The 13,770-nt window shown below is 47.6% G+C and overlaps 3 non-coding genes across 3 annotated transcripts; all 3 read right to left on the reverse strand.

The window, feature by feature from the left end:
- Positions 1–816: 816 nt before the first annotated feature.
- Positions 817–1,003, reverse strand: LOC127041364 (U2 spliceosomal RNA). The gene has a single exon (XR_007771648.1). It is a non-coding gene; the product is annotated as a U2 spliceosomal RNA (small nuclear RNA).
- A 1,128-nt stretch (positions 1,004–2,131) lies between these two features.
- LOC127041384 (U5 spliceosomal RNA) lies at positions 2,132–2,248 on the reverse strand. Its single transcript, XR_007771668.1, has one exon. It is a non-coding gene; the product is annotated as a U5 spliceosomal RNA (small nuclear RNA).
- Positions 2,249–7,646: 5,398 nt separating this feature from the next.
- On the reverse strand, positions 7,647–7,720 carry TRNAN-GUU (transfer RNA asparagine (anticodon GUU)). The gene has a single exon. It is a non-coding gene; the product is annotated as a tRNA-Asn (tRNA).
- Positions 7,721–13,770: the final 6,050 nt, after the last annotated feature.

Raw genomic sequence — 13,770 nt, forward strand, 5'->3', positions numbered from 1 at the left:
TTGATGCTTGGTGGGTGAGATCAAAGTGTGTGTGTAATACACAACCGTGAGGAACCCCACTGCCTGCCAGCCCCAGGCTCCAGGGGCTCCTGCTCTCCGGGGCTCTGGCTGCACTAGAAAAGTAAGTTTCAAGCTTGCCTGGTTCAGAAAACTGGAAGGGAAAGATAGAGAATCTACATTACATTTTTTAAACAAAGAATTTTCATGATTTGTAAGTCACTGTTGTGATTTTGGGGATTTTCCAATAGTGAGGGTGGCAATAATGAGAAGTTAAGGGTAATTATTTAGCATTTAGATTACAGTCAGTTTGGGGGGAAAAAATCAGGCTTGGGGCCCTTGTGTGCCGGATGCAGCACGACATCTAGTGCCTTGTCTCGATCTTACGAACCAAGATACATAGAACGTAGGTCAGGTACGGAGAAGTCTGTGTAACTCGTGCAGTTGTTGATGTACACGTAATCTCAAATATTACCAAGCCCCCACCCCAAGAAAAACAAAAACAAAAAAAACAACCATCTCCCCAACAGGCCCAGAGTCCGGAAAGCATGTGTCCCTCATACTGTTGAAAAGACTCACAGCAGAAAGAAGAAGTCCAGCCTCTTAAATAATTATCTAGCAAGACAAAGAAGAACCTCTCACATCTGCAGACTCACAAAACACTTCCAAGAAAGTGTAACTGTATTGTGTTTATCATAAAGAAACAAAACCACTAAAACACCATATTTTTCTGCTTTTTCAAAAAAAAAATCTGCTTGAAATAAAAATCATCACAGTTTAACTCTTTTCTGTTTTTCTAACCAGAAGGTTCTCCCCTAAAACAGATACACTGTTCCTGGAGACACTACAATACCAGATCCATGCATGGTGTAGACAAAGCAAGCTCCTGTTCTCACTAATTCTCTTCTTTCAAAAATCAAGCTAATACACAGTGCTCATATCAAAGACAGATTATAATGAACAGACACTATGCTTTGATCTTAGCTCCAGGGAGCCAAGAAACAATACTGACATTCTACCACGCACGCACACCCCTGCGCCCACCCATTTCTACCTCACCAGGACGAGCTCCCAGACATGCAACAAACACCATAACTAGGGAACTCTACGGGAGACTGACTCACTTCCCCGAAATGACTCCAGTGGAAGAATTCAAAGCAAGAACCCTTAACACACAATTCTGTTCAAAGACAGACAAGTCTTGCAGATGCCTTCCTCTCCCTGGTTTCCCCTCTAGACTCCTAATTTCCATAAACCCACCCACTGACCTGTGACTACCAATCTCTCACTGTTAACTCTTATAGGAAACCAGGGCAAAGAAAGCCTATGCAAGCGCTATTCCGCAGCCCCAGTGCTCTTTTCTGCTCCTTCCCACGCAACTATATCAAACATACAGTCAATTGCATCAAAGCAGTTCCTCGCTATTTGGGGCATTGGTGCCCCTTAGTCCCTCTGAGGTGATCGGCTGGTTCCTTCTGGCCTTAAATGCTAGGAATCTGACTCAAATGGCCACAAACTTCCTCCTCTTCTGCTCCTATGAACTATCCCTCATCTGGGCAAAACATTTAAAAACACTGGTGTTTTCCCAACAGGAAAGGGATGGACAATTTCTCTTCTGTGGGGAGACGAGGGAAACCATGCAATTACCTTCTGGAAGGTATATTAAGGAGGGCGGCGTAAGAACCCTCATGGACTAGATTAAGAAAGCAGCTCTTTAACTGACCTTCCAACAATGAGAAACTGAAATCCGCAAGAGCAGCCTTTCAACTCAGGGACCCAAAAATAAGCTGTTGACAATAACTAACCCAAGAGTTACAAATGACTCCAAACCATACACTCTTAGGACAGACCAAACGTTAACACAAACAACAACGCAATTCTTTGCTGCTCTTTAAGTGTGATAACCAAAAACTTATGAAACCAAAGAGCCAGCAGAATACACACCACAAAACAGTCCCCTGTTAGCTAGGAAGCCATCTCACTAACACGATGAGCTCAAAAAAAAAAAAAGGGGGCAAAAAATCCCACACAGTCATTTTCAGAGCTCTCAGTTGTTTTCATACACTAATAGAAAACCTTGAGTTACTGACACTAGTTGAGATAGTATCCTTCTGTTTTTTTCACAACAGGGAACTGCCTTACCAAAACAAAGCCTCAAAAAAATTGGGTACAAATTCATAAATGCTCCTCTCCACAAAAATCTTTAGTAAAAGGCAAAAGATTTATACAAACTGGGAAGAGGAAAGAAGAAAAAGAAAAAGAAGGAAGAAAATAAAAGAAAAAGAAAAAAAAAAAGCAGAGTCTCTGCCGGGGCAACCGCATATCCTACCACAAGTCAGGGTGACTACTCTCACAGCCCACTAAACTGCTAGCTTTTAGAGGAAATGGAATTGAACCGATTGACAGCCTGAGTTGGATCATGGGAACCGGGGACACAGGGAGCAAAACCAGCCCCTTGACCAGGGACTCGTTTCACTGCAGGCAATACACTGTGGGTATGCAAATAAGATGCTACGGCCGTCTCCGGTGCTCAAAGGAGTCTTTTCTCCGAGCTGCCTCTGCTCCTTCCCCAGCTGGGCGGAGATTGGGATGCAGTGAGGGTGGGGAAGCTGCTCTCCTGAGACAGTCCCGCTGATGGCCAGGCACATGGAGGACGGAGCCCGGACGAGAAGCCAGAGGGCACTTGGCCCACAGCTAAAATCTGGAGCAAAAGCACACACTTTGCAAAGGAACAGGAGCCGGGATCTCAGACATGAGATTCTATCTGCCAGCCGGGGTGCGACCCCGTGTTGTACTTGCTGCTTGGTCTGTCTCTCCTGCAAAGTAGCTGGCCTCAGATCCTTGGGGTTCGCTGAGCTGCAGCTCACCTTGATACACGGGAACAGCTTAAAAATTATGGCCTCTCAGGGTTGGAAGGGACCTCAGGAGGTCATCTAGTCCAACCCAATCCCCAACTAAATCATCCCAGCCAGGGCTTTGTCAAACCTGACCTTAAAAACCTCTAAGGAAGGAGATTCCACCACCTCCCTAGGGAACCTATTCCAATGCTTCACCACCCTCCTCATGAAAAAGGGTTTTCCTAATATCCAACCTAAACCTTCCCCACCGCAACTTGGGACCATTGCTCCTTGTTCCGTCACCTGGTACCACTGAGAACAGTCTAGATCCATCCTTTTTGGAACCCCCTTTCAGGTAGTTGAAAGCAGCGATCAATCCCCCCTCATTCTTCTCTTCTGCAGACTAAACAATCCCAGTTCCCTCAGCCTCTCCTCATAAGTCATGTCTTCCAGCCCCCTAATCATTTTTGTTGCCCTAGGCTGGACTCTTTTCAGTTTTTCCACATCCTTCTTGGAGTGTGGGGCCAAAAACTGGACACGGTACTCCAGATGAGGCCTCACCAATGTCGAATAGAAGGGAATGATCACGTCCCTCGATCTGCTGGCAATGCCCCTACGTATACAGTCCAAAATGCCGTTAGCCTTCTTGGCAACAAGGGCACACTGTCGACTCATATCCAGCTTTTCATCCACTGTAACCCCTAGGCCCTTTTCTGCAGAACTGCTGCCTAGCCATTCGGTCCCTAGTCTGGAGCAGTGCATGGGATTTTTCCGTCCTAAGTGTAGGATTGGGCACTTGTCCTTGCTGAACCTCATCAGGTTTCTTTCAGCCCAATCCTCTAATTTTTCTAGGTCCCTCTGTATCCTATCCCTACTCTCCAGCGTATCGACCGCTCCTCCCAGTTTAGTATCATCTGCAAACTTGCTGAGAGTGCAGTCCAAGCCATCCTCTAGATCATTAATGAAGATGTTGAACACAACCAGCCCCAGAACCAACCCTTGGGGCACGCCGCTTGATATCGGCTGCCAATTAGACGTGGAGCCATTGATCACTACCCGCTGAACCCGACGACCTAGCCAGCTTTCTATCCACTTTATAATCTGTTCATCCAGCCCATACTTTTTGAATTTGCCGACAAGAATACTGTGGGAGATTGTATCAAAAGCTTTGATAAAGTCAAGGAGTAACACCTCCATTGCTTTCCACTCATCCGCAGACCCAGTTATCTCCTCACAGAAGGCAATTAGGTTAGTCAGGCGTGACTTGCCCTTGCTGAATCCATGCTGACTGCTCCTGATCACTTGCCTCTCCTCTGAGTGCTTTAGAATTGATTCCTCGAGGACCTGCTCCATGATTTTTCCAGGGACTGAGGTGAGGCTGACTGGCCTGTAGTTCCCCTGATCCTCCTTCTTTCTTCCCTTTTTGAAAGATGGGCACTACATTAACCTTTTTTCCAGTCATCTGGGACCTCCCCCGATCACCATGACTTTTCAAAGATAGCCAGTGGCCCTGCAATTACACCCGCCAACTCCTTTAGCACCCTCGGATGCATCGCATGCAGCCCAAAGGATTCTTGCTCGTCCAGCTTTTCTAAATAGATTTGAACCACTTCTTTCTCCACAGTGGGCTGGTCACCTCCTCTCCATGCTATGCTGCCCAGTGCAGCAGTCTGGGAGCTGATTTTGTTCGTGAAGATGGGGACAGGGAGAAGCATCAACTACATCAGTTTTTTCCACATCCTCCGTCACTAAGTTGCCTCCCTCATTGAGTAAGAGGCCTACATTTTCATTGACTTTCTTCTTGTTGCTAACATACCTGAAGAAACCCTTGTTGTTGTTACTCTTAACATCTCTTGCTAGCTACAACTCCAAGCATGAGTTGCCCTTCCTGATTTCACTCCTGCCTGCCCGAGCAATATTTTTATACTATTCCCGGGTCATTTGTCCAAGCTGCCTGGCTGGGGGGAGGATGTAAGCAGGGTGAGAATAAACTCTACCCTGCCATCTGTTGGTGATCTGTTGTAAAGGCCTTTTGAGGCTGCTGTCATTTGCATGGTTCCACCCACCCCAGATTGCATGATGGGGGTGCTTGTCCAAAGGATCATTTCAGCTGCTGTGGGATCCTCAGTCTCTTTCTTATTAGGGCAGTGGTAATAAAGTGCAGTTATTCCGGTGATATGAATCAAGGACAGTAGAATGGAACTTAGCGGTTCATGATTTCGGGAGTCACCCGAACCTACATGAATGTCGTTCGGCAAGGGACATGGGTTCCAAAAGATGGTGAAATAAGACAGACTGAAAAGGGGTATTTGCACTTAGTGCTATGGCTTTCTTGTGGAATCTTTAAATGCACATTTTATGCTCTTTGTGTCTATCCAGTTCAAAAATAGGATGTTTTATGTTTCTAACCCATGTTTAGAACTAGCCATAGATAAAAAGTGGTTAGTGACTCAAAGCAGTTTTCCAGTATTTCTAAAGGGCTATGCTGTGATCTCTTTTCCACACTAGAAGTTGAAAACAACTCCATAGTTGGGGAAAAAGCTCCTCACCACTCACACAGCAAAAAAAATTTTGCAGATTGGATTCTGAGAGTTAAGCTGTGGGGCACAGCTTTTGTGCCACACTCTGAAACCAGATTCTTAGTAACAGGTCAATGGGTAGGTTTACACAAATTCTGGCCTCTGGGACCAGAGCTGGGGGTGGGCCCCCACAATTTTTGTGGCACATGCACCACCTCTGCAAATCAACCTTTGCCACCTCACTCCATAACACCACACACACAGCAGCTGCCTTTTACCTCTCAGAACCAAAACACACCCTGAAAGAGATCAAACAGCATAAGCTTAAGGCCAACGACTGCACCACTAACAACAACTCAAAGAGATTCAAAACCACCTCTCTCTTTACACACCAGGGACAGCAGGAACAAAACCAGCACACACCGGCTGCCAAAAGCCAAACAAACATCCATTCCAGCCTCCCACAAGCCTTGGGCATTGGGAACCCAGACCCCTTAATGATGAGTACTTTTCAGGCGAGGGTGAAGCTCTCAGGCCTCAAATGCCAGCTACAGTTACTCTCTCCTTGATCCAAAACGAACAGCAAAATACACTGCATTACTCCTGCCCCAATAACAAAGAGACTGGGGATCCCACAGCAGCTGAAATGACCGTTTGGACAAGCACTCCCATCATGCAATCCGGGGTGGGTGGAGCCATGCAAATGACAGCAGCCTCAAAAGGCCTTTACAACAGATCACCAACAGATGGCAGGGTAGAGTTCATAGCGACCCTGATTAAACTAGATTGTGGAAAAGATTAAAAAACACTGAACGTTCAAACTCACCAAATGCGGGTCAATCCATCCTCATCGTCCTATCCGCTCTTTATACTCCACACCTGAACTTAGCCCTCACATGGACAACATACCCTCCTAACTCAGTGTCTGTACGTTAACCTTTTACCCCCAGTCGGGGCTATTGCACATTATGTATTCCTTATGCCACCCGATCTTAAACCGAACTTCGCACCCCCTGGGTAATCTGTACGTTGTTCCCTGATCACCAGAAACTTCTGCTCCTAAACGCTGTACCGTACCCGTTTTTTTTTCTTTGAACGTCATCTTAATAAAATGTTGACATTTGTTCGAGATCCCGGCTCCTCTTCCTTTGCAAGGCTTGTGCGTTTGCTGCGGGTTTTAGTCTGCTAAGACAGCAAGGGGGGCCGATTGAGCCAGAGGCGCTTGCCTGCTGCAGACACGGATCCAAGGCTGAACCACGTCCCCCACCAGCTGAAGGCTTACCTGAGAACAGTTTAAGAAGTGCTCCCATCTCCGGCACTCAGCTACCCAGCTCCCAGTGCGGTCCAAACCCCAAAGAGATCCCTTTTACCCTGCAGATGCTGTAAAATCCTGTGACCAGGGCAGCTGCCTAGCAGCCTGCGCATCCGCCTGCCAGCACGAGAGCGCATAAGGCCCTAATCTGGATAGTGCCGGCTGGGTGGCAGGGCTGTGAAGAGCCAGCAGAGTGGCGCAGCGGAAGTGTGCTGGGCCCATAACCCAGAGGTCGATGGATCGAAACCATCCTCTGCTACTTGTGCGTTTGTTTCTTTTCCCTCTGGGCCTTCCAGCGAGGCGGTGACCAGCAGAGCGGCAAGAGGTGGCTGAGGCGGTGGCCTGCCAGAGAGCTCCCTGGCTACCTGGGCTGAAGGCAAGAGGGAGGTCTGGGTGTGGCAAGGGCCTCCTGTCCCAGAATGAGGCTGCAGTGCTTCCTGGTCCCCTTTTCCCACCCACCCCGGCGGGCTGCGGGAGAACACGAGGGAGGCTCTCGGGGCGCTAGACAGTGCTGTGTGGCTGTCAGGGGAAAGAGCCGAGGCTACCGACTCGACCTGCCATTGACTCACGTGGCTCTGCGCGCCGTCAGCCGGGGCGGGCCTGGCTGCGCACGTGACTCAGGCTTGGGCAGCATGGCTGCTCTTTCCTGACGAGGCATGAGGCAGGCCAACAGCTTTGCACAGCCTACAGGGAAGTGGGAGGGAGGCGTCTCTGAGCAGGTGTGTCTCGTCCCCTTCTCCCTTGCCGCTTTGGCGGAGGCGGGAAGGGAGCAAAATGTTCCCGGCTGAAAGTTTTTGTGCTCGGCCTCGAGGATTAAGCCTGAGCCTCCGGCACGGCTGCTGGGAGACGGGTTTCTGAATGGCATCCGGCACGCTCTTTGGGCCACCAGCTGAAAGCACTGAGACCAAGAGGCAGCAAAAGGGGTCTTTGGAGGCTCCCTGCAGGCCTCAGGGAAGCAAGGAAGTAGCACGGGCTCATCGCCGTCCCCGGGTGGGCTCGAACCACCATCCTTTCGGTTAACAGCCGAACGCGCTAACCCATTGCGCCACAGAGACACGGATGGGCAAAGCTGTATGGAGCACAAAAGTCGGGAATCAGCACAGGGTACGGTCTAGCATATGCATGCAGTTCTTAGACAAGCAACAGCAAGGGACTGGACTGGTATGCAGTGAAAGTTCTGTGGGAAGGAACCGAAAAGAGCATGGGGGCTGCTTTACAGTGCTTGCATACACTTTCTTTGGCCTGTTTTGCTGGAAGAGTTAGCAGGGCAAAATTCCTAGTCAGAGGTCAGCAGGTGGGTTAATGCAAATTCTGGCCTCTGGGACCAGAGCCGGGGGTGGGCCCCCACAACTTTTGTGGCACATGCACCACCTCTGCAAATCAACCTTTGCCACCTCACTCCATAACACCACACACACAGCAGCTGCCTTCTACCTCTCAGCACCAAAACACACCCTGAAAGAGATCAAACGGCATAAGCTTAAGGCCAACGACTGCACCACTAACAACAACTCAAAGAGATTCAAAAACACCTCTGTCTTTACACACCAGGAACAAAAGCAGCACACACAAGCTGCAAATCAAACATCCACTCCAGTCTCCCACAATCCTTGGGCATTGGGAACCCAGACCCCTTAATGATGAGTACTGTTCAGACGAGGGTGAAGCTCTCAGGCCTCAAATGCCAGCTACAGTTACTCTCTCCTTGATTCAAAACGAACAGCAAAATACACTGCATTACTCCTGCCCCAATAACAAAGAGACTGGGGATCCCACAGCAGCTGAAATGACCATTTGGACAAGCACTCCCATCATGCAATCCGGGGTGGGTGGAACCATGCAAATGACATCAGCCTCAAAAAGCCTTTACAACAGATCACCAACAGATGACAGGGTAGGGTTCATAGCGACCCTGCTTACATCCTCCCGCCAGCCAAGAATTGGTGGTCCTGATAAATCACATTCCCTATTATACTAACTCATTGGTATTGAATGCGAAGTTATGGCTAGCAAAAGTAGCCACCCATCTCTGCCTTGTAGCATCCAGCTTAGTCCTTGTTAACACATAAGTCAGTGGATTGTTCTCTGTCCACACCTGAAACTGAGCACCACACAAGCAGTCTCGAAATTTCTCAGTGATGGCCCATTTCAAGACCAAGAACTGTTGCTGGTGGATGGGATAGCGAGTTTCGCTATCAGACAGTCCTCAGCTGGCAAAGCCTACAGATTTACATTTCCTTCCACTTCCTGGTACGGGACTGCTCCCAGACCCTCCAAACTGGCATCAGCATGCAGGATAAACCATTTGTTTGTGTTAAAAAGGACTAGGACTTGCACATGAATCAGTCAAATAATTATTTCCCATAAAGCCCTGTCACTTCTGTTATCCCGTCATGTCCCAAATGGAGAAGAGAGGAGCGCCTCCCGTGTCCCAGGCCAGGAACACCAGATTGGATGTGAGGAGGTGTTCATGACTTAGTCCAGGTTTGCTAGTGCTGCAAAGGAGAAGATTTCCTTCCTCAGTCCAGGTCAACTGGAATTGTTGTTGTAGTGGGAGAGAGATGTCTCTCATCTGGTTCTTAGATGCTTTGGTGAGAGGGGATAGGCAGAGGTTTTTTTTCCCTTTTGCAGCTCACATCGCATATTTCTTCTCTGGTTTTTCCTCTAGCTTGATTTCTCTCTTGCATCTCAGTTTTCTCTTTCTTGGCCTCATTCCAGACCATTCACAGCCCAATTCTCTATCCTAACCCTGAGTCCTCTACTGCACTCTGAATGTCTCATTCTAACCCCACCTCAGAGTCAGCACCTCTAGAAACAGTGCCTTCATCCCTCTGCACTCCAACTCTCTGTCCCATGTACCGTGATTTAGGGTGTACTAATAATATTAATTTGGATAATTTGATGAAAATTTAATTGATTAGCTTACATGTTATTTAATTTAATTGACTTACAAAGTTACATTTGCATTACTGCTATTCAAAAGATCCATATGGCATTATATGCAACAAAGATTTGGTTAATATACTCACAGCCTTCCTTGATAACCTGGTGGTAAGAGACACAGGACCAGCCTTTCAGTTCAGGTTTCTCAATTCTTAAATGAAAGATGCAGTGCTTAGAAAATGCTAGTGTTACTTAGGGTTTACTTGTATATGTTAAACTTAAAATCAAAACCTAATAAACAAAGACTAAAAATGTAGGGAAACCGAACTTAGCCTAGTTCCCTTGAAACTTAAAATTTAAGAAAAAGTACAGCCTACTGATAGTACATAGAGAGAGAGTGGAGGAATTAAGTCACAATGATAGAGCAAAGTGCTCTAGTGAGGTGGGTTACCTCTTTTATAGGGCACAAGGGCCGGAAATCCCTCCTCCTATGCTCAAATTTCATTCTTCACCCACAAAAAATTAGGGTACATTTACTTCATAGGCTAGTATGTTTGTGCTTGCTGATGACATGTACATATGCACATAAGTTACCTTGTAGTGTACCTGTTAAATCTGTGGGTACAACACTGAATAAAACCCTATGCTATTCTCCGTTGTCGATTGGTCTAAGTAAAGGTCTTGGACAGGCATGGGTACTTATCTTTTTAAGTTACGTGATAAAGGTCGATTTTCCTCTCTGAGGAAAAGGTCACAATATACATATGCTAACTTTGCCTTAGCTTAACATACAGGATATGGCCTGTAGGTTCTCGTAAGTCATGTGTCTCAGTCCCCTAATCATTTTTATTGCCCTCTTCTGGACTCTCTCCAGTTTGTCCACATCCCTTCTCATGTGGGTCCCAACCCCAAAAGTACTCACATTTCACCCCATTGGCCCCAAAATGCCGTCTTTTAATATGTAAATAGGGTGCTGCCATGGTCAAGTCACTCCCGAGCTCTCCAGTGGAGCCTGCTGGCGGAGAACAAGGTGAATATTAGCCAGGATGTCACTCAGTCAAATCCCTGTGCTCCCCGCAGGTGGTATCGGAAAGCTCCAAGATGGCTCATTTCCCTTTCTCTCATCAGCTTCAGGCCCCAGGGTTACAAATGCACAAACCAGTTGGGATTCTCCCCTGGGCTCAGGGTGTGGGGCTGCTCTGAGGGGATGGACTTGCACACTTGGGATATTAGTGCAAAGATACAATTTCAATTTCTCTTAGAGAAATTGGAGGGCAATTTATATTTGGTACAAATCTTATTTAGTGAAAGGAAAGCTGCAGTGACAGCCTGGCTACTGGGGTGCAAAACACCTTCCTCCTGGGAGACACAAGAAGTTAGAAATAGAAATTTACATCGTTTGTTCCAGTGTTGGTACAGGTTTAATTTTGCTTCTGTGTAGGTTTGTTTCAGGCTGTGACCATTTTGGTTTATTGGGTTGTTTTGGTTTTTTTAGTTGGAATGGAGCTTTTAATTGACATTTGCTGGATTGAAATGGCTGACTTGCAACACTAGTTTTGACATAGTTCTGCATATTTTATTACGATTTGACCAGTATTCAAGGATTCAATTCCTTTATAGGAGGTTTTAGTGGTCATGCTTATTTATTTGATGTTATTTTATCATTCTGCTGTAGCAGACTTTTTTGATAAAATGTTGAAATTATTAATTTACAGCATTTGTTAGTTTTTATTTTTACAAACAAAGTTTTTCTTAATGTTTGGGTTTTAAATTAAGCCTTGTTTTTGGTTTCAATTTTTCATTTAGGTTTTGGTTACTGATGGGATCTTTAAGAGAACTTTGGATTCAGTACTAAAATTTGGACAGATTTAGAATATTTTAAGTAAACCCTGTTTACTATTTTATTTTAATAAAGTTTGTATTGCTGTAAACCCTAGCCGGGGGGAGAGGAGATGAGCCTGGCCATTAACTGAGAAGGAACAGAGGCTTGGCCCCCGTGAAGGGTGAGGCCAGGTGATGGGGGGCACAGCTCCCCAATTTTTTTTGTCTAGCCCATCTCAGGCCTGGTCTACACTATGCTGTTAAACTGATTTTAACAGCATAAATTGATTTAACGCTGCACCCGTCCACACTACACTGCTCTTTATATCAATTTAAAGGTCTCTTTAAATCGATTTCTGTACTCCTACAAAATGAGAGGAGTAACGCTAAAATCGATATTACTATATCAGATTAGGATTAGTGTGGACGCAAATTGACGTTATTGGCCTCATTATTTTACAGTAGCTACCCACAGTGCACCGCTCCAGAAATCAACGCTAGCCTCGGACCATGGACGCACACCACCGAATTCATGTGCCTAGTGTGGAGGCTCACAATCGACTTTATAATATCTGTTTTATAAAATCGGTTTAAGCTAATTCGAATTTATCCTGTAGTGTAGATGTAGCCTCAGTCCCCCACTAAAGGAGAAGAGTCTGATGCCACCCCTGCTGGTCACTGAGTGTCACTGCTGCTCCATGGGAAACATGCTCTGTGCCTTACCCAGATTGGTGGGAAACACATTCTGTGCCTTACCGTGACTGGTCCGTGGGTGTCACTGCTAGTAGAGCGCAGACAGACGCTGAGCATTACACCACCTGACCAGTGGGTGTCACTGCTGTATCAAGGGAAACACCTTCTGTGCATTACCCTGAATGACCACGAGGTGTCACTGCTGCTCCAAGGGAAACATGCTCTGTGTGGTACCCTGATTGGTGGGAAACACATTCTGTGCCTTACCGTGACTGGTACCTGCGTGTCACTGCTCGTAGAGGGCAGACACATGCTGTGCATTATGCCACCTGACCACTGGGTGTCACTGCTGTATCAAGGGAAACACCTTCTGTGCATTACCTGGAATGACCACGAGGTGCCACTGCTGCTCCTAGGGATACATACTCTGTGTGTTACCCTGATTGGCCATTGGGTGTCACTGCTGCGCCAAGGGAAACACCTTCTGTGCATTACCCTGACTGCCCACTGGGTGTCACTGCTGCTCCAAGGGAGACATAAGAGCGGCCAGACTGGTTCAGATGCAAAGTCCATCTAGCCCAGTATCCTCCTGTCTTCTGACAGTGGCCAGTGCCAGGTGCCCCAGAGGGACTGAACAGAGCAGGGAATCATCAAGTGATCCGTCCCCTATTGCCCATTCCCAGCTTCTGGCAAACAGAGGCTACAGGCAGCATCCCTGCCCACCCTGGCTAATAGCCCTTGATGGACCTATCCACTGTAAACTAATCTAGTTCTTTTTTGAACCCTGTTTTAGTCTTGGCCTTCACAACATGCTCTTGCAAGGAGTTCCACAGGTTAACTATGCAACTGCCCTGAGTTTACCCCTCCCTCCTCTGGCCAGGTTGTACATGGAAAAGAGGATGAGGATGAGGAGAGCCATGGTGTGTCTATCAGTTGCTGGTGCCTCAGTTTCCTCTAGGCAGCAGTGCTGCAGGCTCCTTTGGTCTGTGCCCATGCAACTGTGTCTGGGGAAGGAGGAGTAAAGGCTCATGCTTCCCAGCCCCACGCCCCACCCCTAGCAGCTGGGGAATCCAGGCCAAATTTAACCCTGGTAGCTGGGCCGGGATTTGCCTGGGCTGGGGTAGGGCTGGGGAGGAATTGGGAGGGAGACAGACGCACCTGCTGTGATGGAAGATCCTCCCATTCCCTGCCAACTCCCTTCAGTCCTTGCAGCACAGCACCCCCTAGCATTTCTTTCTCTGTCATGGGAGCTGTCTGCTGCCTGCTTCTCCCTTAGCATCATCTCTCCCCATCCTGGAGCACTGGCATTGCCCATCCTGTGCAAACAAGCAGGCCCCAGTGTGCCCTGTGGCACTGCCCTGCAATTGTGGTGGCAGCTGTTGGATGGAGCCATATCAAAATATGGGGGTGGGCAAGGCTGGGGACCAGGACTCCTGGGTTCTCCCCTCAAATGTGGGAGGGGAGTGGAGATTAGGGGGTAGAGTGGGGGAGGGGCAGGGCTGGGATCCAGGGATACTGCTTTTTCTGGTTTTCTCCTCCTACTGCAGCTGCCTTGGTCCTTTCAATGTGTTTCTTGTTCCATATTCATTTGCTGACTTGTGTAACTCACCCCAGAGGTAGCTGCATCTTAGTGTTGGGTGAGGCACCCTTGGCTGCATCACCTCCTAACCACATCTCTCTCCCCCTTCGGGTGACCCTGCAGCACTCA

This window comes from Gopherus flavomarginatus (genome assembly GCF_025201925.1).
Source record: "Gopherus flavomarginatus isolate rGopFla2 chromosome 13 unlocalized genomic scaffold, rGopFla2.mat.asm SUPER_13_unloc_2, whole genome shotgun sequence".
Taxonomy (NCBI): Eukaryota; Metazoa; Chordata; order Testudines; family Testudinidae; genus Gopherus; species Gopherus flavomarginatus.